The sequence below is a fragment of the Grampus griseus genome (genome assembly GCF_964374135.1).
Source record: "Grampus griseus genome assembly, chromosome: 12".
NCBI classification, from domain to species: domain Eukaryota; kingdom Metazoa; phylum Chordata; class Mammalia; order Artiodactyla; family Delphinidae; genus Grampus; species Grampus griseus.
This window is the reverse complement of record NC_139006.1, coordinates 59186204-59210952: the sequence shown is the minus strand read 5'-3', so window position 1 is coordinate 59210952 and position 24749 is coordinate 59186204. Positions and strand designations below refer to the sequence as shown.

Below are 24749 nucleotides of genomic sequence, written 5' to 3'. Positions count from 1 at the left end.
CTTTTGGGAGGTCTGAGGTCTTCTGCCAGCATTCAGTGGGTATTCTATAGGAGCAGTTCCACGTGTAGATGTATTTCTGATGTATCTGTGGGGAAGAAGGTTATCTCCACGTCTTACTCTTCCGCCATCTTCCTCAACTGCCTATGTGATCTCTTTATCTTTTATCTGGGCAGGGTTCAGCTCTTCCTTGCTTCTGGTGTTATCTTTATCTTAAACTATCTGTCCACAGGAGATAAACTCCAACTGCTCAGCCTGGGGCCCATATATCTCTTGACTCAATTCTGTGTAGTGAGAAACCAGAATTAAATTGCAGGTCACCAAATTGGAATCGGAGAATTGTTGTCAGAGCATTATTGGTGTTGATTTTTTAAAATAAATAACAAATGTACCAAATATCCCCCTCACTCAGTGGCCTCCAGGGGTTTCACCTCATGCTATTGGATCCCTCTTTTACTTCCACTTATGGTCTCTGATTCTGAAAAGCATGACCAGTGCATCTTTTAGAAATAAGTGATTCTTGTATAGTCTTGTTATAATTATAGATTTATAATTAATTATAGTTTCAGAATGTCCCTTTTGCTAAAAATGACTAACAGTAAATTGGTAGAAATACCTGAAAATCTGTTCTTTCTTGAGTGTGGAATAGATAGAGAGGTGTAGAAGGAAATAAAACTAGAAAGATTGGATAGATTTAAAAAGCACAAAGGAAGTCCAATGAGCAGTAAAGTGTTTTGGACTTTATTCAATAGAAAACAAGGAGGCTCCATGTGTTCTTAAAGGGAGCAGGCATTATCTGACTTGTGATTTAAGAAGATAAATTTGGTCACCGTGTAAAGGAAAGATTTTAGAGAAGAGATAACAGAGAAGTCAGGAATCCATTGCCACAATTATCCATGTGAGAGACAATGAGGACCTGAACAGGAGCTGTGGAATCATCACTGAATACACAGGACATCATGACTGTCTGGATGTGGGGAAGGGAAAAGGATCTAAAATTATGCTTTTTCTATGGAGAAGTTTAAGGATTCATGTTCATGAATACTAAAGATAGCATAAATTTGGAGAGAGCCCAAAGGGTGATGGTGACTTTCTGGAGATTTAGAGCACTTGGACATAGCAGAAACACTGCAATAAGGTCAGTTTTAATGTGGATAGATGTGAAATACAGCAAAGAAACAACAGTTGCATTTTCTTTTCCAAATATTCATATATAATCTCCTGTCACTCTGCAATTAAAACTATCTAGTAATGACATTCTATATTATGGGAGAATATTTGAATTCCCAATGTCTTTATATGAGTGCTATTTTATTTTAATGAGTGTTATTAACCTTCATTGTATATGACTTGGGGGATGTCATATGGAGTCTTTAATGGGACTCTTCTACCTCTAGAATATATATTTATATACATTCACCAATTATTCCTAGTTGAAACAACACATTACATTATACAGTCTGTAGACTGGTCACTTTATCATCTTAGAGTTAATTGGTGTCATTTTGGAAGTACATATGCATAAATGTAGGCACCAGGTGTGTTGACTCTTTTTCCTTCTTCAGAAATGCATGTCTTTCTAATGGACAATTTCAGGACTAAAATTTAAAAGGGACTTTTGGTATCACCTATTTTATTATTTGATCTTTAGGTAAGTTCTCTTAGATTATTTTCATTTTAAGCTGGCAATATAATTTATTGTTTTTTTATTTTTATAATATTTTTCAGGGTTGTTAACTGACATTTTTGACTGCTCTACATTGCAGGAAGCAGTAGGGCGTGTTTAAGGTTCAGGCTCCAGTGACACCCACTTGGTTCAAAATCCTGCCTCCACCACCTAAGATGTGTGATCACAGGCAACTTGCTTAAATCTCTGAACCCCACTTCCTTGTTATAAAATAGGGATACTCCAGAGATGATCCACAGCCAGGTTAGGGCCCACAGGCCAGTATCTGTTCCAAGGAATCTGTACCTCTTCTTGCTGTTTGTCTGAATTGTTGAAACTATGACTCTTGGATACGGCTGCTGCCCCACCTCATAGGGCAGCTGCAGGAAGTAGTGTTAAGTCACTCTTCATTCTGTGCTCTCACCCCATCAGCAGGTATTCTCCCCCTTCATGCAGGAAGGTCTGGAATTAGGTAGTTACAAAGCCCTGTCTCACCACCTCCTAACTACATCCAATGTTTCCCAGCTAGCCTAGAAGATCGTCATCAAAGGAGAGGCAAGGCAATTAAAAAAAAAATCAAAACCGAGGAGAGACCTCTCTTTCTGCTCTTCTGAAGGCTTCTCTCCTGCACAGGAAGGTCCTGCAGGTATAGACAACACCCTGCTTCAAAATATCTACTCCCCTTTGAAGAAACCATGACCCACGAAGGAGGCAGGGCAGGAAAGGGTTCAATGTTCAGTTTCCTTTAATGACCCCCATTCTCCCTGAAAGGCAGGTGCAGGCAGCTAGGCAGTGGCAAGAGATGTTCACTTGAAGATCTTGCCCTGATTAAAGGCTTTGCCCGCATGCTGGAAGACCCCATCCCAGGAAAAATATTCTTGAACCAGCGGCTGGGTATCCTCGCTGCTGGGATCCAGTTTCTGCTATGTGTATGACTCATAATCCACCTGGCAATCTGGACTCAAGGGAAAGGCAAGTTCCTGGCCTCGGAAGACTCAGACTCCAGAAATGGAGTTGCTATTGTTGGTTCCAAAGAGAATGACACTGGCAAAGGCATTCTTCCTCAGTTTTTCCAATCGCTGGAACATTCCATTGATAAGGTTGCAGCTTATGAATGTCTGGGTGAGCTCTTCAGGGAAGCAGTAGTCGCTGTACCACAGGAATCAGCCATTTTTATCAAAGTGCTCCCAAAAGTACGGCAGCACCACGGAGAGTGTGTCCTCGTTGGAGTACTTGCGCTTAAATTCATCCAACACAAAGTTACTCTTGGGCAGGTGAGCAAAGGGATCCTTGGCCTTCTGCTCAGCAGCCAATGCCTGTTCACATTCATCCAGCTCCTCCTCAGTAGCAGAGGCAGCTGTCTTCTTCTCCTCCTTCTGCTCAGCTTGGGGCTTCTTCTTCTCTTCTCGAGAAACTTTCTCTTTCCGTGGGGTGTCCTTTTTAGGCTGGCTCTCTGCAAACTTTTTAACATCAAACTGGGCTATTTTTTCAGTTTCACCTCACCCAAGACAGCCCAGAACTGGGGCTGGTTAATGCGGGTGAGGAGCCAGTGGTTTGTATTAGGAAAGGACTGGCAGAAAGAAGGCTTCAGAACCTGTTTATAAAGCCACAACAGGGTGCAGACAACTGTGATGTCAGCCATTGTCACACGTTCGCCCACCAGAAAAGTCCTTGTCTTCAAGTGAGCATCCAGCAGCCCCATAATTTGCCTCACCACCTCCTTTGCATTCTCTGTGACCTGCTTGTTGTGGTGCATGTTGCTCAAGGTGGGGAACACCCAGGTACTGGCTGGGGGAACTATGTTTCTATCAGCAAAGCTCACCCACTGCACCACCTAGACTGCTGTTTCAAGAGTACTTCTCTGCAACTCCTCGTTGCTCACATAGGAGGCAATGCCATTGTTCTCAAACACACAGAATCCATCATCACCCTCAAAGGCTGGAACCTTGCCAGCAGGAAATTTACTGAGAAATTCGGGGGTGCAGTTGGTTTGGCCAAAATAGAACTGGGGTGGTGCGGAGAGCACATGGACTTGATCCCCGCTGTACTGAGTGGCAGTGAGGGCCTTGAAGGCCTTCCAGTTTTCAGGATATGTGCACAAGGTTCCAGCCGCCATGGTGATTCTGCAGAGAAAGGGGCTAATTTATTGTCATATTACTATGTGATCATTTTAAGCTGGGTACCTTATAAAAGTGATGCGTAAGGCTCTTAGAGGGAAGGCTAGCATGAAGATTTTATCAATAATGTGAAGATTCATTAAGTCAATTGAGCTAAATTATCCCATTTCTTAAACAACCCCATGATTTTTGAAGCACACGCTCAATCTTTATTCAGCTTACTTAATACATTAAGGGTCTTTTAAAATATTTCATATACTAGCTGGAATAAAGAAAAAAGTTCTCTTAAAAGTTTTTTTAATTTTATCTCAAGAATTAATATAAGTACATTGTTATTATGGTAGATAATTCTACTTAGAATTATTATCTTCTTTTACGTACAGTACTAACATTTCCATAAACTAGCAACAGGGAGAGCTAATATCGCTGGGATTTTTCAACCCTCATTACACGACTGGAACACATTTCTTTGTAAAAAAACAACAACATTCTCAGATGACTATTACCCACTGTGATAAACTATTTCTTACTCTGCCATTATTGTCATAAGAGTTAATGAAAAGCCTCTTGTTACTTTACAAGTACAAATCTTTTTTTAAAATGTTATTTTTTTATGGAAGTAGAGTCAAGTTACAATGTTTCAGGTATACAGCAAAGTGATTCAGTTATATATATATATATATATATATATATATATATATATATATATATATATATATGATATTAATATAGTTCCCTGTGCTATACAGTAGGTCCTTGTTGCTTATCTATTTTATATATAGTAATGTGTATCTGTTAATCCCAAATTTCAATTTTATCCCTCACCCCCTTTCCCCTTTGGTAACCATAAGTTTGTTTTCTATGTCTAGGACATTTAAAAATATTTATTCAGAAAATAGTTATTATTATTATGTGACTGACTATGGATTAGGGACTAGGAATACAACAATAAAGACAAATGCTTGTGCCTCATGGTTTTCATTCTAGTGAAGGATAAGGTTATGTCTAAATGGGTTTTTCCTTTCTTGGCCACACACTTAGATACTGACATTTGAATATCTAAATTTTAGCATCTCATGTTGTTTTGTTTGCTCTATTATGCATCTCTGATTGTTTTGTGTATTTTGTCTTTAGGGAGTTGGTAACAACTTAGTGGTAAAAAGTGCAAGGTTAGGGCCTTATTGCCTAGGTCTGAGTCCTGCTCAGCTATTTTCTAGTTGTGTTATATTGAACAAGTTTTCTTTATCATTATAAGCTTCCCAGGAATAGCAGTAGGGACAACTATGCCATAGGTTTAAAAGAGACACTTGTAAAGCACTGAGCAGAGTGCCAGGCACATTCATTAACCATTATTTCTTAAGATTAACTATTAATTTTGAGGCCAAATATTTTCATTAATACATATTTTTCATATCCTATAACAATTAGAATGGTGCTGTGTTCACAGAGAGGCAATAATAAATTCCCTGGAAAAAAGTAATAAGAGCAGCTTTGATAAAGAAAAGCAGGGGAGAATACACAGGCTCTAAACAATTCCATCAGGGAAGTGATAAATGAAAGGGAGAGGGAAGCTGAAAACAAAGGTCTCAAGGTAAAGCCATACTCCATAGTTAGCTACTTTTACCATTTATTAATGACCAGTCTTAAGGGGGAGGATTCAAAAGAATTTTTTTTTTGTTTTTTAAACAATATTCTCCTCAGAATTGAAACTCCGTATCTATGGTTCTCCCTTTCCCTGGAGGAAGTTAGATAAGAGGATACAGAGAAAGGGTCATCTTTGAAAAGTCTTCTCTTCCTTGACATGAGTTTCAGACCCAATAGTACAATGTGTTGGAGAGGCAAGGGAATTGTGGCCCATCAACTGCAAAGATGTCTTCCTTCTCTGCTTTACTAAGAAGTCAGATGCCTGGGAATGACTGCTTTGGTCTCCTGACATCTCCAGAAGGTTTGATGTGTTACTGTGGGAGCCAATAAACCATTTTCTCTGTGATGACAGAGTTCTGAGTCCAGCTGTGTCAGACACAAAGAGGAGTGATTCTTTCCTTCAAATGTTGGGGCTCTCACTTAGTGTGAGACACCTCGATGGGGTTGTAACTTTGGGGAGATGTGACAATGATAGCATAGCCCTGTTTGCTGGGTCTGAGTGATGCATAATTCTTGCAGTCAGCAAAATCCTCAGCCAAGAACAGAGAAACCTTTTGTACCGAGTTTCTCTTTTCTTCACACTCTTCTCTTTAGAGAATTCTGAGTTGAATTGGGCTGATGGAGATTTTGCTGTTTATCACATCAGACAGCCTTCTCTCCAGACACAATTCTTCTGGGAGTTTCACTGATTTTAGATGAAAGTCTACATGTGCCACATCCAAATTTGGGCTGAAGAATTTAGAAATGTAATCAGGAGTCATCACTATTTGGAAAATGTCTTTGTCCTTGCTTGTTAGTTTAGCTTTTGCTGTGGGTTTTCTCAGTCTGGAGCTGGTCCAAGCAAATATGCTTTTACCAGCACCCTTCATGGCAAGCTATGCTGTTGACAGTATGACTTCAACCTGAGAGTAGATAGAGTCCCAGACTGTGAGCTGATTGAAATCTCTCTCCTCAAGTACTGGAGGAGGAAAAATCTTTTATTAAACCAGACAGCACCCATTATGTCATGTCCTGGTAATGTGTCATTGGCATGGCAATAGGAGATAAATAGCCTGCTACACCTCAGCTCAAACTCACCCAGTGATTCATGAAGCACCATTACATTAAGGCACCTCAAAGTGGCTCATATAAAAAATTATTCATAAATCTCACCTATATGAATGCAGATTTAGAAAAGCAAATGGAGTAATATAAAATAATTCAGTAAATTTATCATGAAAAATGCATTTATACCAATGTGTAAAGTTTGCTGCTAAAATATGAACAAGATGGTAAAATAAAAAACAGAAGGTTTGTCAATGTATCAAGCAGGTACAAAAGGATTTAGATATGGATAGGGGGCTCTGTGTGTAAGTTATAGTGTCTTTTTATTGATGGCATTTAAGTTGGTTCATGTTTAGAGCAAAGCCTTTTTCATTTCCAGAAGCAGCTTGAAAATGACAAATGGTATTTGTAAAAGGGTAAGGAACAGATATTTTTATAGGGCGAGGGAACAAACTGATGTATAGTTTATATATAGTTTATAGTTTATATAATGCTTGATAAGACATGGATCTGTCACTTTATATTAAGTACATCCTAGTGATCTAGTAACATGTTAATTCGCCTGGAAGAATTGAAAAACAGAACTCCTGACCTGCAGGTACATACACTGTAAACACATTTTCTTGAAAAAAATGCCATAGAGGGAGAGCAGTATAAATTAAAACACTTAGCTATTTATCATTCAAATTATATTTGTGATTCTTAGAAGTATGGAGTGTAGTAATTTAGGAAACTGTGGATAATCTAAAATGAGGGATAATTTTTAGGAGAAATAGGGGAGAGGGCATGCAGGGTAGCATGGGAGCTAGGGTAGCACCATGGCTCATGTACAGCTGTCAGTTTGGGTCACTGATGAGAGAGATAGGAAGTAAGGGGGTGGGAACAGAGACCTAGAGAGAGCTTGAAAGATTAAAAGAGAAGCATAGAATACATGTGCCAGGCAATCAGGAGACATCATTGCACTGAGAATATAACTGCAGGCACTGATTAGGTAAAAGGGTCCACACTGTCTTTCCATGAATTGGTGAATTTTGCATTCAGGTTTACAAGACGAAAGCTTTCTCTTTAGAGCATTTGCTACTTTGCACTTCCCAGGATGCTTGAAATCTTGCCTAGTCATCACTAATCATTCACTCATCCCTTGCTGTATTCAGTTGTCCGAGATCCTGATGCCCTATCAACCTATCTGATTTCCAAAAGACTACAGATCTATTGGAGCATTTGAAGTTGGGCTTCAATGGGGCTTCTGATCATGTCTTCATTCCTCCCTCCTCAACAAACAAAATTAGGCTTGGAAGAACTCCCTTTGCTTTTCATTCATTTGCATGTTAATAAAACAAAACAAAACCAATGGAGTAGGGATCTATCATTTTGATCTGCTTGTATCCCAGAGAGCTTTGTTAAACTACTTTTATCACTCACTACTGGAAGCAGCCAATTGAGTGAGGAACAATCTCTGAAGCCTGCTACTGATCTTGCTAACACGGAGGTAGGTGTAGTTAGTGGAAAGATATATGGCTATAGATGCAGAAGATCCCACTGTAGTCATACCCTGGATCTGCCTGAGGGTAACTCTTTTGGGGATCTGACTCCTGTTATCAGGGTGAAATAAAACAACCTCTATAAAATATGTTGTAGTAACAAAAAGCTGAACATTCACTTATTAATAAATAAAATCATATTTTCAGGCAAATACACAATGAAATGTCTCCCTGTGATTCATGCTTAGTTTTGGGGATACCACGGTAAAAGGGATTGATATGGTTCTCCCTCTCATGGAGTTCCCAACTTAGTAAATTAGGGGTTTGGAGGATGAGAAAAATGTCATTGAACTAGGAAGAAAGAGGAGGAACATGAGAGGTGCTAGGCTAAAAATCATATGATTATGTACCTTAACGAAACTGTAGACATAATTTCCTATACATGAAATAAAATGCAGCAAGACCTAAATTTTCTTGTTCATGATCTATTTCCTTTTCCCTATTACCAACCTTGGTCATAACATACAAGATCTACTGAAATTCTGGCACTTGTAATGTCCCAGGCTAGATAAATGTACCACCCTTAGAAACTCCAATTTGTTCTTCTGGCAACAAAGGAATCTTCTTAGGTTGTTGGATCAGAAAAAAAAATTAGTTACAGAGACTAGCAGGGAACAAAGAAACAGAGAAGGAATTAAGGCAAAAAAAAAAAAAAAAGAAAGAAAGAAAAGAAAAGAAAAAATGAAAAAAAGAAGACAGAAAAAAAGAAGAAAGAAATAATGGGCTGGAGAAAAAAAGTATTAAAATCTTGTCATTCTTGCTTACTCCCCAGTCTTTATTTATTTATTTATTTTTCACTGTATACATTCACCAATGCATGGAAAGGCAGTGTGGAGGTTTTGACCCAATCAGTGCCTGCAGTTATATTCTCAGTGCAATGATGTCTCATTATAAAAGGTTATAAATTATAAAAGGTTATAACTCAGGAGCACAGAGCTTCCATGCCCTCTGAGTTCTCTACTTCCCAAACCTCCACAAGTTCACCAACCTGGAAGCTCTCTGAACCTTATCATTCTGGAGTTCTATGGAGGCTTCAGTACAATGGGCATGACTGACTAAATCACTGGCCATTAGTGATTGTGTCAATCTTCAGCACCTCTCCCCTCTCCAGGAATCAGGGGGTGGGACTGAAGGGAAGTAGAAAGATCTTAGAGGAACCAGATTCAAGCCACTGGGCAAAGAACAGCTCTGCCTGGATATTTTAGTAAAATACTCTGGTGACTGTCTAGAAGATGAGCCAGAGATATTTGGGGGGTATCAAGGCAATGCCAGCCTCACAGAGTAAGTTAAGAAGTGTTCTTTCTCCTGAATTTCTTTTGCATGACTTTGAGAAGGCTTGGTGTTAGTTCTTCTTTAAATGTCATATGATTCACCAGTGAATCAATTTGCCAGCTATCAATTTGTTCCAGAGCTCTTTTTGTAAAGAGGTTTTTGATTACTGATCCAATCACCTTACTAGTTATGAGTCTATTCAGATTTTCTATTTCTTTGTGATTCAGCCTTGGGAGGTTTTATACTTTTAGGGATTTGTCCATTTTATCTAGGTTATCCAATTTGTTACAGTACAATTTTTCATAATCCTTTTTATCTCTCTACAGTCAGTAATAATGTCCCCATGTTCATTTCTGATTTTAATAATTTGTCTTCCCTTTTCTTTAGTCATTCCAGCTAATGATTTGTCAACACTGTTAATTTTTCCAAAGAACCAGTTTTGGGTTTTGTTGATTTTCTCTATTGGTTTTCTACTCTCTATTTTGTCTCTGCTCTAATCTTTATTATTTGCTCCCTTCTGCTAGTATTAGGTTTAGTTCATTCTTCTTTTACTAGTTCCCTAAGTTTCATGAGGTTAGGTTGTTGATTTGAGGGTTTTAAAAATGTGTTTATAGCTATAAATTTCTCCTTAGCACTGCTTTGCTCTTTCCCACATTTGGTGTGTTGTGCTTCATTTTCCTTCATCTCTAAGTATTTTCTAATTTCCCTCTTGCTTTCTTCTTTGACATGGTGGTTCTATAAAGTGGTTTAATTTTCACAAATTTGTGAATTTTCCACTTTTCCTCCTGTTGCTGGTTTCTTTTTTTTTAATAAAAAATTCTTTTTTTTTTAAAGATTTTTTTGATGTGGACTTTTTTTTTTTTTTTTTTTGCGGTACGCGGGCCTCTCACTGTTGCGGCCTCTCCCATTGCAGAGCACAGGCTCCAGACGCGCAGGCTCAGCAACCATGGCTCACAGGCCCAGCCGCTCCGCGGCATGTGGGATCCTCCCAGACCAGGGCACGAACCCATGTCCCCTGCATCGGCAGGTGGACTCTCAACCACTGCGCCACCAGGGAAGCCCTGGACCATTTTTTAAAAGTCTTTATTGAATTTATTATAATATTGCTTCTGTTTTGTTTTGGTTTTTTGGCCCTGAGGCACTCTGGATCTTAGCTCCCTGACCAGGGATTGAACCCACACCCCCTGCATTGGAAGGTGAAGTTCTTTGTTTTTCTTTTTGAATTAATTTTTTTAAAATTTATTTTATTTTTATTTATTTACTTTTTGGCTGTGTTGTGTCTTCATTGCTGCAAGAGGGTTTTCCCTAGTTGTGGTGAGTGGAGGCTACTCTTCATTGTGGTGTATGGGCTTCTCATTGCAGTGGCTTCTCTCATTGCAGAGCATGGGCTCTAGGCATGCAACTTCAGTAGTTGTGGTGCACAGGCTTAGCTGCTCCACAGCATGTGGGATCTTCCCAGACCAGGGCATGAACCCATGCCCCCTGCATTGGCAGATTCTTAACAATTGTACCACCAAGGAAGTCCAGAAGGTGAAGTCTTAACCACTGGACTGCCAGGGAAGTCTCACTCTTTCTGATATCTATTATCCCATTGTAGTTGGAGAAGATACTTTGTACGATATCTATCTTTTAAAATCTACTGAGACAAATCGTGACCTAACACATGGTCTGTCCTGGAGAAGGTCCCACATGCACTTGAGAAGAACATGTGTTCTATTGTTGGGAAGGGTTCTGTGTATGTCTGTTAGATCTAATTTGTTTATTGTGTTGTTCAGTATTGTGTCCTCTACCTCCTCACTTCTATTGTCTGGTTGTTTATCCATCATTGAGAGTTGAATATTGAAGTCTCCAACTATTATGTAGAATGATTTTTCCCTTCAGTTCTGTCCACATTTGCTTGTCTTTAAGTATGTAAATGTTTATGATTTTACCTTCTTGCTCTATTGAACCCCTTATTAACATATAATGTCCTTCTTTGTCTCTTGTAAACTCTTCTGAGTTAAAGTCTATTTTGTCTGATATTAGTACAGCCACTCCTGCTTTCTTTTGGTTACTATTTGCATGGACTATCTTTTTCTATCTATGTTCAACTTTTTTTTGTCTTTGGATCTGAAGTGAGTCTCTTATAGGTAGCAAATATTTGCATCATATATTTTTATCTTTTTTATCTGGGAATGTCTTAATTTCTCCCTCATTTTTGAAGGACAGTTTTGCTAGGTATAAGATTCTTTGTTGACAGCTTATTTCCTTCAACACTTTGAATACATCAACCCAAGCCATCTGATCTCCAAGGTTCCTGATGAGAAATCTGCTAATGATCTTCCTGGCAAATCTTCCTCTCAGCTTCCTGGATAATAATATACGTTATCATGTCTTATGCAACAGAAAATTTTTCTACAGTGTCCTGATATCAGTTAAGTTGTAACATCTTTTTGAGACCAGAGTTTAAGGAAAAGGAATTGAATATTTCAAGTGTAGATATTATGAGGTCTTTAAAATTCCTACAGATTTTCAAACTAGAAATGAAAATGTCACTGAAGCATCTTACAGATTTAAATGTCTAACAAAGTAAATACCAATCTGTAATAACATACATAAAGAAAAATCTCTTTGGGATCATTTTTTTCTAAGCATAAAGGGGTCTTGAGACCAAAACATGAAAGAAAAAAAAAAAAAAAAAAAAGAAAGCAAAACACTGTGGTTTATCCCCAGCCATGATTGATCCATTTCTTTCTCTGACCTCATAAGGTGCCATTAAGTCCCTGGTTAGGCCTAAGTATTTTTGTCCTTAGAGTCCAGGAAGATTCTTTTTGTGACCTGATATCCTTGGACTCACAGTGAGCTTGTGTTTTCTCCTTGTTTTTGCCATCTTGTTTTCTTTATTTTTTTCTTTTTCTCTACTCTTTTTTATTTTTCTCATTTTCTTTTGCTTTTCATTTTACTTAGTTTTCTTTGTTCTGTTTTCTCGTTTTTCTTTATTTTTTGTCTTTTTATCATTTTTTCTTTCTTTAAAAAATTTTTTCTTCTCAATTTTTTTTGTTTTCCCCACTTTTTTCTGTCTGCTTTCTTTTATTTCTTTGTTCTTTTTCTCATTTTATCTTATTTTTCCCCTAATATTGCTAGTATTAGTACAGTTAGTATAGTTTGTATTGTTGGTATAGTTAGCATAGTTGGTATAGTTAATATTGTTTATTAGCATAGTTAGTATAGTTAGCATTGTTAATATTAGCACTGTTAGTATAGTTAGTACACTTAGCATAGTTAGCATTGCTAGTTAGTGCTGTCAGTTGGTGTAGTTAGCAGGCCACCATGATGAAGGGCCCCAAGGCCATCTCTGCTGATGAGGAGGTTCATATTGACAACTATGAGATCCTCCACACTATTGGTGAAGGTAACTTTTCCAAGGTGAAGCTGGCCTGGCACATTCTGACTGGGACAGAGGTAGCCAACAAGGTCATTAAGAAAAGTCAGCAGAGCTCCTCCAGCCTCCTGAGACTTTTCTGGGAAGTCCACATTATGAAGGCTCTGAATCACTCCTATACTGTACAGCTGTTGGAGGTGACTGACACTGTTCCTGGACATGGAGTACCTAAGTGGGGGGAACACGTCTAGCTAGGTACAGGACCATGGCCACATGACAGAGGCAGAGGCCTGAGGCACATTCTGGCAGCTGATCTCTGCTCTGCAGCACTGCCAACAGTGGGCATCATGCACCAGGACCTGAAGCCATGGAACCTCCCCTTTGATGCCAAGATGAACATGAAAATTACAGACTTTGGCCTCAGCAATGAGTTTAATTAGTGTGACAAGCTTGATATCTTCTGTGGCAGCCCCATTCCTGCTGTCCCAGAACTCTTCCTGGGCCAGAACTATGCCAACCCCTTGGTGGATGAGAGGAGCCTGGGGGTGGTTCTCTACTTTATGGTGACTGGATCTCTACCCTTTGGAGGAGAGAACTTTTGGGAGCTGGGCAGCAAACCTTGAAAGGGCAACATTATATCTCCTTTTATCTCTCCTTAGAGATAGAAAATCTCTTGAAAACAATGATGACCCTCAACCCCAGGAACAGAGACACTTTAAGTGACCTAATGAGGCATCCATGGGTGAACATGGGCGAGGAGGAGCCACTCAGGCTGTACAGTGAGCTGTCTTGTGAAAAGAGCCCCTGAGATTGGGGTGAAACCAGGTTCACCACTCAAGAACAGGCAGGAGGGATGACAGCATGAGCTCTAAGGAACACAAGGTTGGGTCTGCACCATCACTATGAGGCCCTCCCATTCGACTAACCTCAGCAGCCACAGGGTTGAACCTCCCCAAGTCCTGAGGTGTCTGTGAAAAGTGAGCCTCTTAACCCCACATGGCTGTAACAGGGAGAAAATGAGTGGCTTCAGGAGGACCAGGAGTCAGGGCAGAAGGCCAGAGAGCCTGCCAATTCCCCACCCAGCCTGGAGGTGAGGACTGCCACCCCCATCCCAGTCCCTCCAGTGTGGGCCTGGGGCATCCCCCTCCATCGGGAGCACCAGTAGCAAGACTGGAGCTCAAGAAGGAACCAGCTGCTCTCAGGGTGTATCCAACCCTGGAAATTCCTCCCATGCTGGGGAGGCTGATAGAGTGTCCCCAGCTGCTCCCTCTGGCCACAGCCAGAAACAGCAGGGTGTGGCTGGGAGATTCTGGAACTTTATTTTAAAACACCTATGTTGCAGACTGCCCAGCAAGAAGTGTCAAAATAAAGTGAGACCAATGTAATACCGAATGGATGGCCAAAGCAGGATGGTCAGGCCGTGCTCCCTGGGACTTTGTCCATTGGATGATGGGAGTGTTCTATGCACATCCATGGCCTTCAGAAGCATCATATCCAAAACATGGCCAGCTCAGAGGATGGTTTGGAGTCACCTGGAGGACCAGAGTAGAGGTCACCCTTACTGCAGGTCTCTCCCCTCAGTCCCCACCTAGGTGAAAATTAAGAGACTGAACTGCATCTCCTGGGACACGTTCCCTCACTCTGTCTTCCATGTTGTTGGAGGAGGGGGATAGCTCTTTTCAGCTACTTTGTTGTTCCAATTCTTGTCAATAAACTTGATGCTCCAGAAAGATGTATCACAAACACTTTGTTTTGAATCTTCCCTTCACAGAATTGGGGCTATGCATTTTCCAGTTTGAGAAGCATGTAGTCATGCAGCACTTGGAGATAATGAGAACAACTAAATGGAAAAATGACCTAAGAGAATTATCACGATGACTCCCAACGGCAATAACTGCTGCATTGCAGGGCAGAAATGCAGAAAGTGTGTATTACCTTCTGGCACTAACATTACCAAACATTTTCATAAGGTCCAAGAGGAACTTTGGTCCCTGCAACCTGTGTTAATTATGAGAAATGCCATAAAATTATTCTATAGTTTACACTGAGCTTAACTAGTATTAAAGAAGTAAGGATTTCAGGTGTCTTTAGAAAGGAATTGCCACAGATACATCATTTCATTAATTGAAAGGCTCTTTATAAACTTGATCCTGGATACCTCTTTGCCCTGGGTTGTTTGCTTTATTAAAAAATTTATTATTTAACTGCACTGTATACTTGAAATTTGCTGAGAGAGTAGATCTTAAGTGTTCTCGCTACACACACAAAATGATAACATTTTGTGGTGGATATGTTAATTGTTTTTACTAAATCATTTCACAATGTATATTTATATCAAAACATCATGTTGCACACCTTTGATATATATAATTTTTATTAATAAATAAAATTCTCACTGAAAGATAAAAAAAAATTATGACTGAGAGGTCTGTAATAAGATAACAAGGTCCCATGAACAAAACTGTGTGTGGTGTGGTCAGTTTCCTGTGCAGCTGAGTTTCCTATCATGTAGGATTTGGGCTCTGCTCTCCCCTTTCCCCATGGGGAGGGAACCCAACATGTGGATTTGACCACAGGAATTGGAGAACAGGCATCGGTGCAGTAAGGAGTTGAAGTGTTAGTTTCTAGCCTTACATTTAGGTCTTTAATCCATTTTGAGCTTATTTTTGTGTATGGTGTTAGGGAGAGATCTAATCTCATACTTTTACATGTACCTGTCCAGTTTTCCCAGCACCACTTATTGAAGAGGCTGTCCTTTCTCCACTGTACATTCCTGCCTCCTTTATCAAAGATAAGGTGACCATATGTGCGTGGGTTTATCTCTGGGTTTTCTATCCTGTTCCATTGACCTATCGTTCTATTTTTGTACCAGTACCATACTGTCTTGATTACTGTGGCTTTGTAGTATAGTCTGAAGTCAGGGAACCTGATTCCTCCAGCTCCATTTTTCGTTCTCAAGATTCCTTTTGCTATTCGGAGTCTTTTGTGTTCCCATACAAATTGTGAAATTTTTGTTCTAGTTCTGTGAAAAATGTCAGTGGTAGTTTGATAGGGATTGCATTGAACTGTAGATTGCTTTGGGTAGTAGAGTCACTTTCACAGTGTTGATTGTTACAATCCAAGAACATGGTATATCTCTCCATCTATTTGTATCATCTTTAATTTCTTTCATCAGTGTCTTATAATTTTCTGCATACAGGTCTTTTGTCTCCTTAGGTAGGTTTATTCCTAGATATTTTATTCTTTAAGTTGCAATGGTAAATGGGAGTGTTTTCTTGATTTCACTTTCAGATTTTTCATCATTAGTGTATAGGAATGCAAGAGACTTCTGTGCATTAATTTTGTATCCTGAAACTTTACCCAATTCATTGATTAGCTCTATAAAACTCTTAGAGGAAAACATAGACAGAACACTCTATGACATAAATCACAGCAAGATCCTTTTTGACCCACCTCCTAGAGAAATGGAAAGAAAAACAAAAATAAACAAATGGGACCTAATGAAACTTCAAAGCTTTTGCACAGCAAAGGAAGCCATAAACAAGACCAAAAGACAACCCTCAGAATGGGAGAAAATATTTGCAAATGAAGCAACTGACAAAGGATTAATTTCCAAAATTTATAAGCAGCTCATGCAGCTCAATAACAAAAAAACAAACAATCCAATCCAAAAATGGGCAGAAGACCTAAATAGACATTTCTCCAAAGAAGATATTCAGACTGGCAACAAAAACATGAAAGAATGCTCAACATCATTAATCATTAAGGAAATGCAAATGAAAACTACAATGAGATATCATCTCACACCAGTCAGAATGGCCATCATCAAAAAATCTAGAAACAATAAATGCTGAAGAAGGTGTGGAGAAAAGGGAACACTCCTGCACTGCTGGTGGGAATGCGAATTGCTACAGCCACTATGGAGAACAGTATGGAGTTTCCTTAAAAATCTACAAATACAACTACCATATGACCCAGCAATCTCACTATTGGGCATATATCCTGAGAAAACCATAATTCAAAAAGAGTCATGTACCAAAATATTCATTGCAGCTCTATTTACAATAGCCTGGAGATGAAAACAACCTAAGTGTCCATCATCGGATGAATGGATAAAGGAGATATGGCACATATATACAATGGAATATTACTCAGCCATAAAAAGAAATGAAATTGAACTATTTGTAATGAGGTGGATAGACCTAGAGTCTGTCATACAGAGTGAAGTAAGTCAGAAAGAGAAAGACAAATACCGTATGCTAACACATATATATGGAATTTAAGAAAAAAAATTGTCATGAAAAACCTAGGGTTAAGACAGGAATAAAGACACAGACCTACTGGAGAACGGACTTGAGGATATGGGGAGGGGGAAGGATGAGCTGTGACAAAGTGAGAGAGAGGCATGGACTACACATACACTACCAAATGTAAGGTAGATAGCTAGTGGGAAGCAGTTGCATAGCACAGGGATATCAGCTCGGTGCTTTGTGACCACCTGGAGGGGTGGGATAAGGAGGGTGGGAGGGAGGGAGATGCAAGAGGGAAGAGATATCGGAACATATGTTTATCTATAACTGATTCACTTTGTTATAAAGCAGAAACTAATAAAAAAAATTTGCTCTTTAGGAAATCAGCAGAACCTCAGAGGACTGCTCATTATATATACTTATCCCACCTGAAGTAGAAAGAGAAAATGAATTGCAATAAATGAACTTTCATTCCACCCAGAGGCTGGAAGCTGAAAGCAATATAATCTAAGTCTGAGAACAGTCTGGTTCTCACTTCTTTATTTATTGAGAATTTAGGGAAGGGAGACTTTGTAAAGACACTAAAAGATTTTTTTCTGGACAGCCTCCTATAGAAAAGCCAATGCTCTCTAAAAGAGCCTACTAGTAGAATGTTAATATGACATTGAGCTACTAATAAATATAGCCCAGGAAGAGTCAGTTTTATAGCTTCTACCAGAGTGCTATCCTAAACTCACCCTCTTCCCCTTTGGAAAGTCACTATTTACATAGATTAATAAGTAGATTCACACAGAGGAAATAAAATGTTTCATAATAAAAAAAAAAAAGAAGTTGAAGTGTTGGGAGTGAGGCTGGGGAGTGGGGTGTTGGATGAGCACCCCTTGCTTCCAGACCACCTCCACTGGTGCACTGTGCTCTGTGTCTCCAAACTTAAACATCCCCCAGTTCAGGGCTGGAAAGCAGTCAGGCCTGATGAGAGAACACTCTGCTTATGAGAACATCTCCTGTTCTGTAAGCCTTGGGCCTAGACTGGCTGGCTGCGCCATGGCTTCTCCTGGTTGCCCTCATTAGTCCAAGCACAGTCCCACAGGGAGGGCTGTGGGTTTTGTTCTAAAGAGCAGGGAGTCCATGAGCAGGGAGTGACATGGTCACCTTCCATTGGATGAGACATCTCTGGCTTCAGGTGCCCAGTGGGCTAGTCCTAGAGGAGGGGGATGGGACACCACACATGACCTCACCACATGAGGAAGGACAGGAGGAGATGGAGGAGCAGGGAGCTGTGAATGAACGGGAGAGACTTTATCGTGTTTCATCACTGCCTGGATCATTCTTGTCTGTGGCCTACAGCGTCCACACACCCAGCACACATTCACTGAGGTCCTACTGTGTGCTGGGCAGCTTTTAGACACCAGGCACAGAAGGGAGTGAAGCAGGTGGGTTTCCATTCTGAAGGAACAGACAGCACAAATAAGTCCACAGGCAGAAGGGTTCTGGCAGGGTTGTACTTGGAGCTCAACGATATCAGCAGGAATTGTCTCTCCCAAACTCTTGGCTCTGCATACTGGTGTCATCCTCACTCAGGTGGCTGTACCTTTATGAGAGCAAGATGACCACCCTGTCACAGGCTGAGGTCATGTCTCTTCTGCTCCAAAGAGAAATCTTACTTCCCTGTCTTTATAAGCTCATGTTAATATTTTTATTCTTTTTGTTTTTGTTATAGTCTCTATCAGTACCACAAAATACAGCTTTCAGTCATATTCAGTTATAATTTTGATTATGACTAGTAAAAACAAAAACTGATTTGAATTAAATTAAGCTAATACTAAAAATAATAAGAGTGATTTATTCTGATCTGCAAGGTTGGCACACAGAATGAAAAGGCAGAATATAGCTGGGTTCAGGAGAATAAAAGCAGAAAATGTAAAGCTATCATAACTCCCTTTTTGACTCCTGATTCTGCCTTTCCCAGCATATCTGCTCTTTTTAGTTCTCCCTGCATGGCAGCTCTCTGTTGCAGATGTGGTTTCTAGGATTAAGATGCTGAAATATTTGAGATGCAAGATGTTTATCAGCAATCATTATAAAGGAAAGCAGGAGAAAACAGAATTGGGTGGAGAAAAATATTCAAATTCAAAGCAGGAAAAAACAGAATTGGGTAGAGGCATGCCTGACCAGGCCTCTACCAAGTTGGCAGAGATCTGGAGTGAGTATTACCCATCAGGGCTATGCCCTGTCAGGCTGAAGTGAGGGCAGCATTTTACCCCCTCTTGGCAGACGTAGGATTTGGGCTGCCCTAGAAGATGTGAGAAGGACATGACTTCAGGAAAAGGCGGGTCTGGCTTCATGGAGCTGAGCAGGGACTGACAAGAAGCTGTGTGCTGACCACACTTCTCAAAACTGGCAGCAAGTCTTTCCTTAAAGGGATCTGAGTGTCACATCTTCATGTTCACCACACTCTGACTTTCTTGACCTCATGTAAGAGTGGTCATTTCACCATGGTTGAGTTTCTTTCACATGCTGTCTAGCCAATACATTTTAGAAGGCAAAAATTTCCCTTTACCACTTGTGTATTCCCCATAGGAGCCTGAGCAGTTAGAAAGTAGACATTCAGATCACCACACCATCAATGCAAGAAGTACTACACTTTTTTTTAAAACATCTTTATTGGAGTATAATTGCTTTACAATGGTGTGTTAGTTTCTGCTTTATAACAAATCAGCTATACATATACATATATCCCCATATCTCCTCCCCCTTGCATCTCCCTCAGATCCTCCTTATCCCACCCCTCTAGGTGGTCACAAAGCACGGAACTGATCTCCCTGTGCTGTGCGGCTGCTTCCCACTAGCTATCTATTTTACATTTGGTAATGTATATATGTCCATGCCACTCTCTCACTTAGTAAGCTCTAGTAAAATTCTTGATTAGTTTCTGAGGAAGACAGACATAGAAAAAAATAGGAAGTTTTGTAGTTGGGTGGGGCAGAAAGAAAGGATTCTAGTGAGAAGGAACAATAGAACAGAGTACTGAGGAACTTTGTGGAACTTCTTTTCCTAGAGAACATTAACGGGGGGAAATAATAATTTGCTTTAAAAAATATGTACAAGAGTTAACGTTGGCAACTTCAGTTCCTGCCTTAGTTATATTAACAATTATATGTGTGACATTGTTCAAGGCACTTAGATTTTCTGGGATCCTGTTTTTTAATCTGGTAAACAAGAGGTTGGGATGAGATGTCTCATGAAATCTATAAGAACATAGATAGTTACATACTGGGTCATGCTGGATGTTTTAGCCATTTATCACTGAAAACTAGATGTCTTCCTCAAGGGTTACTTGTTTTTTTCTTAATTTAGGACTTCTCTAATTATAAAATGAAGGTTTATAGGGTAAATCAATAAAGAAGGAACAGAACGAAGAGGAAACAACATGGAGAAGACAAGATGAAGTAAGCCACTATGGCTGACTTGGATAATTATTACAATAGAAACATTTTTTTTGAAGCCTTGGATTTTACTATAGATAAACTTGAGTTGGAATTCATCTTCTTCCACTGATTAGCTCAGTGACTGTTATAGGCCACTTAAACCCACTGAAACATTTCCCATACCATTTATAAGAGGTATGTATAATATCTAACATATGCACATCAAGAAAATGCTGTAAGGTTATAATCAATAGTATATGGGGAAGGGTGCCTTGTAAAGTGTAAAGCTTTATACATACTTTAATGTGGTTATAATTTCTTCATCTTAGATAGTTAATAGTTTTTGTATTTTAAAGAAGCTTAATCATGAGCAGGTCAAAGTGGGTGAATTTATAAGACCACTTTTCATGATGGTGTAGAAATCTGGGATAATTTGAGACATTAAAAATTGAGCAAGAGGTAGGGATACTATAAAAATGTAAGGGTAAGAATTAGGGTGGAATGGATAAACTATGACTTCCAATATTTCTGAGATTTGGCATGTTATCTGACTTGACGTGTCATCTCTGTCCCAAGTCTGTCATTTTTTACTATCTATTGACAGAGATTTTTTTTTCCTCCTTAAGATAAAATAAAATTTCAAGAGATAATTGAAGTAAAATTTAGCTCTTAAAGAAATAAAGCCAGCCATAAAATGAAAGACTTCTTCAAATAATAAACTTCATTGAAGCCTATCATTTCAATTAAAGCTCATTCTAAGGATCCATGATGGTCTCACATTTTTCTTAGTCACCAAGATTTTTCATGGAGCAGACATAAAGTCAGTAATAGATAAATAGATTTGTGATTAATAGAAAAGTTGTAAAATCATCACTTTTAGTCACTGTAGTTTATATATAAGAAATCATACAATAATGGTAAATGATAATAATGTTTATAATCTCCTAAACTCTTACTTGACCTATACTGACCAATTTTGTTTCATGATAGTAAAATTGTGTATAAATAAAATTTATATAAATAAATACTCATGAGCATGCTTTCCTAGGAAATACTTTGTAAAACTAAGAATAATTTTGTGAAGTAAAAGACTGGTTTATAGTTATGTAGATTTGGATAATCAACATTTGGGGTTTTTAGAAATTAATTACATCTCAGTTCCTATTGATATACAATCACTTAAAGCTGGCAATTATATTTGAAATTACCTTGTCTAGCCCATTTTATTTTTCTGGAGGATAAATCTGAAACACTGGAAAGTGAAGAGATCTGCCAAAAGCTCACAGCTCTTTATTAACAAAGCCTGAGCCTGAGCTCATTCTTCTGATGCCAAGACTAGTGCAAAAGACATTGTGACTCTAGCCCTCCAAGCTCGCAGCATGAGCCGTCATTTCCAAAGTGTTCTGGATTCATCACCATTTATAATTGTTCTCTCTAGAAATCATCTTCTGAGTTCTTCGTCCTCCAATATTTGTGCCAGTGTAAGGCATTCTTATTGGGTACATGTAACTCCAGTGACAGACTCCAAGAATCATAGTAAAAGGAGACCTTAGAAGTCACTTATTATTACTTTTTATTCCATGCATGATGCCTTCAGAGTGGCCACATAAAACCTGAAGAAACACCTCCAAAGACAGAAACTTACTGCTTTATGTCATTGTAGGCAGTTTTAACCATTGGTTGGTCATCTGTTTAAAACCATAATATTCTGTTTCAAATTTGAAGATATTTGAGGCAGACATTTTTCTTCTTACCTGTTCTCTTTTTCGGGTAAACATAAAACATTAAGCCATGTACTGACACATTATTGTGTCTACTAAAGATCTTTATCTCAAACTTAAATAGGTCATTCACTCATGAGAACTTAAAAATGCATAGCATCAGGGAATAGAAAAATAAATTTATAAATAGTTCTATCATAATGAACTCATAGTCCAGTTGAGGGAAAAGTTAGGTAACTAAATACTTGCAAAACTCTTATTTAACCACAATATAAGTTATGCAATGCAACTTAGGAACATAAATAATTGAGAGAATGTGCCTAGAAAATGGGGAGAGGTAGAATTTCCAAGGTGCATCGACATTGTTGTACTTGTAGAATTAACTCAAGGACCAGAAACAGAAGTGACAATAAAAATCACTTCCAATTTGCTGGTTTTAGAGATGGAGACATTGAATCTTAGAGAAGGGACTTCTCCAATAGCTTTGATGAGAAACTGGGGCTTTTAACATGCTCATAAAGACCCAAAGGGAATTCAGTGGAAGGGCATTTTAGATCAAGGAACAGCACTGTGAGACTTGGAGGTAAGACACTTCAGGAGTTGTCAGAGTTGCAGTAAGCAATTCAACATGGTGAGGCCATTGTAGAACCAGGGAGGAACAAAACAGAGAAAAATCCCTATTAGTAAAAATAAAATTTAAAAAGCTCCAATGCTTTTTTTTTTTTTATCCAGTTCCAATCTTTCCCAACCTCCACCGTCAGAGAGTTCTTTCCTCTGATAAACCTCTTTCACTTGTTATCATTAATTAGAATTATAGAAAAGAAATGGATATAATTGTTCATTATTCATTGCTGTAGCTCAAACAAATGGCTCTTCAAATTCACATTACTGCCTTCCTAATTTACATGTAAAGAATTAGGGGAGTAGATTTCTAGTTACCACTTTCTTGGTTTTCCTTTTATCTTGAAACAAGAACAATTGGGTTAAGACATTACAGAAACTTCCTCATCTCTTCTTCAGCCCTATTATATGGTTTCCCTTGGTTTTTATCCATCTACTTTTCTCCATGACGTGACAGAACTATTCACTTCACATAGTTATCCCTTCTTCAGGGTTTGTTTCTTGTCCACTTGTTCTGACATTATGGAAATGAACCTCAGATGTGAGGATCGAGAAGGCAGGCCTATATAAATCACCACCATTAGAATTATTGGCATATGTATAGCTGATGTTCATTAGAAAATAAATAAATGCTACCCTCTACTGTTTTTCATTTGTAAATATGAGTGAATTCAGGGAGAATACAAGTAAAATCCTGTTTGCTTAAAAACAAAATAGCTATATGAAGCCTTAAAAGCCTATAATTTACCCAGGAGCATACTCTCAAAATAACCAAAACAAAAATATAATCTGTTTAAAAGCCATGAGCATTACAGACTTTTAGCTTCAAATTACACTTTCCATTAAAGAGGGATATAATCACTTGGATGTGTTGTATGGATAAACAACAAATGAGTGTTTGTGCATCCCCTGAAAGCTTTGAGGTCACTGTGGCCTATAATTCACTATGAGAAGGAACAGATTCTCTCACAGAAAATGGATATGTTGACTTCTGGGCAGACAGTTGCATAGTCAGCCACAGAAAATGACATGGATTCGGATGGGAATGTCTTGAACATGAATCAAATTTCATTATGGCAAGATGAGAAAATTTTCAAGTGATATTGTGAAATAATAGAAGTTCGATATTTAGATACCCTGGAAAGAAAAATCTCTTTGTGGATCACTTCTCCCTTCTCCTCTCGAACCACAGCTTTCCTCTGACTACACAAAACTGCAACACACACCCACACCCACAGGACATAGCAGTATGAATTTTGGACAGTAAATTGATGAGACGAGCCCCCTCCTTCCAGTCTCTAATATTAAGCCCTGAGAGTTATGACTATCTTCTAAGGGCATTCTAAATAACACTCTATAAAATTTGAAAATTAGAGTTGTTTTTTTTTAAACATCTTTATTGGAGTATAATTACTTTACAATAGTGTGTTAGTTTCTGCTTTATAACAAAGTGAATCAGCTATACATATACATATTTCCCCATATCTCTTCCCTTTTGCATCTCCCTCCCTCCCACCCTCCCTATCCCACCCCGCAAGGTGGTCACAAAGCACCGAGCTGATCTCCCTGTGCTAGGCAGCTGCTTTCCACTAGCTATCTATTTTACATTTGGTAGTATATATAAGTCCATGCCAATCTCTCACTTTGTCCCAACTTACACTTCCTTCTCCCCATGTCCTCAAGTCCATTCTCTAGTAGGTCTGCATCTTTATTCCCATCTTGCCCCTAGGTTCTTCATAACCATTTTTTAAAATTCCATATATATGTGTTAGCATACGGTATTTGTTTTTCTCTTTCTGAATTACTTCACTCTGTATGACAGACTCTAGGTCCATCCACCTCACTACAAATAACTCAATTTTGTTTCTTTTAATGGTTGAGTAATATTCCATTGTATATATGTGTCACATTTTCTTTATCCATTCATCTGTTGATGGACACTTAGGTTGCTTCCACGTCCTAGCTATTGTAAGTATAGCTGCCATGAATATTGTGGTAAATGACTCTTTTTGATTTATGGTTTTCACAGAGTATATGCCCAGTAGTGGGATTTCTGGGTAGTCTGGTAGTTCTATTTTTAATTTTTT

General features: G+C 38.8%; 1 pseudogene across 1 annotated transcript; it reads right to left on the bottom strand.

Annotated features, from left to right (window-relative positions):
* Positions 1 to 2469: 2469 nt before the first annotated feature.
* LOC309831220 (elongation factor 1-gamma-like) lies at positions 2470 to 3779 on the bottom strand (annotated as a pseudogene). The gene has a single exon. The product of its transcript is annotated as an elongation factor 1-gamma-like (transcript).
* Between the last annotated feature and the right edge of the window lie 20970 nt (positions 3780 to 24749).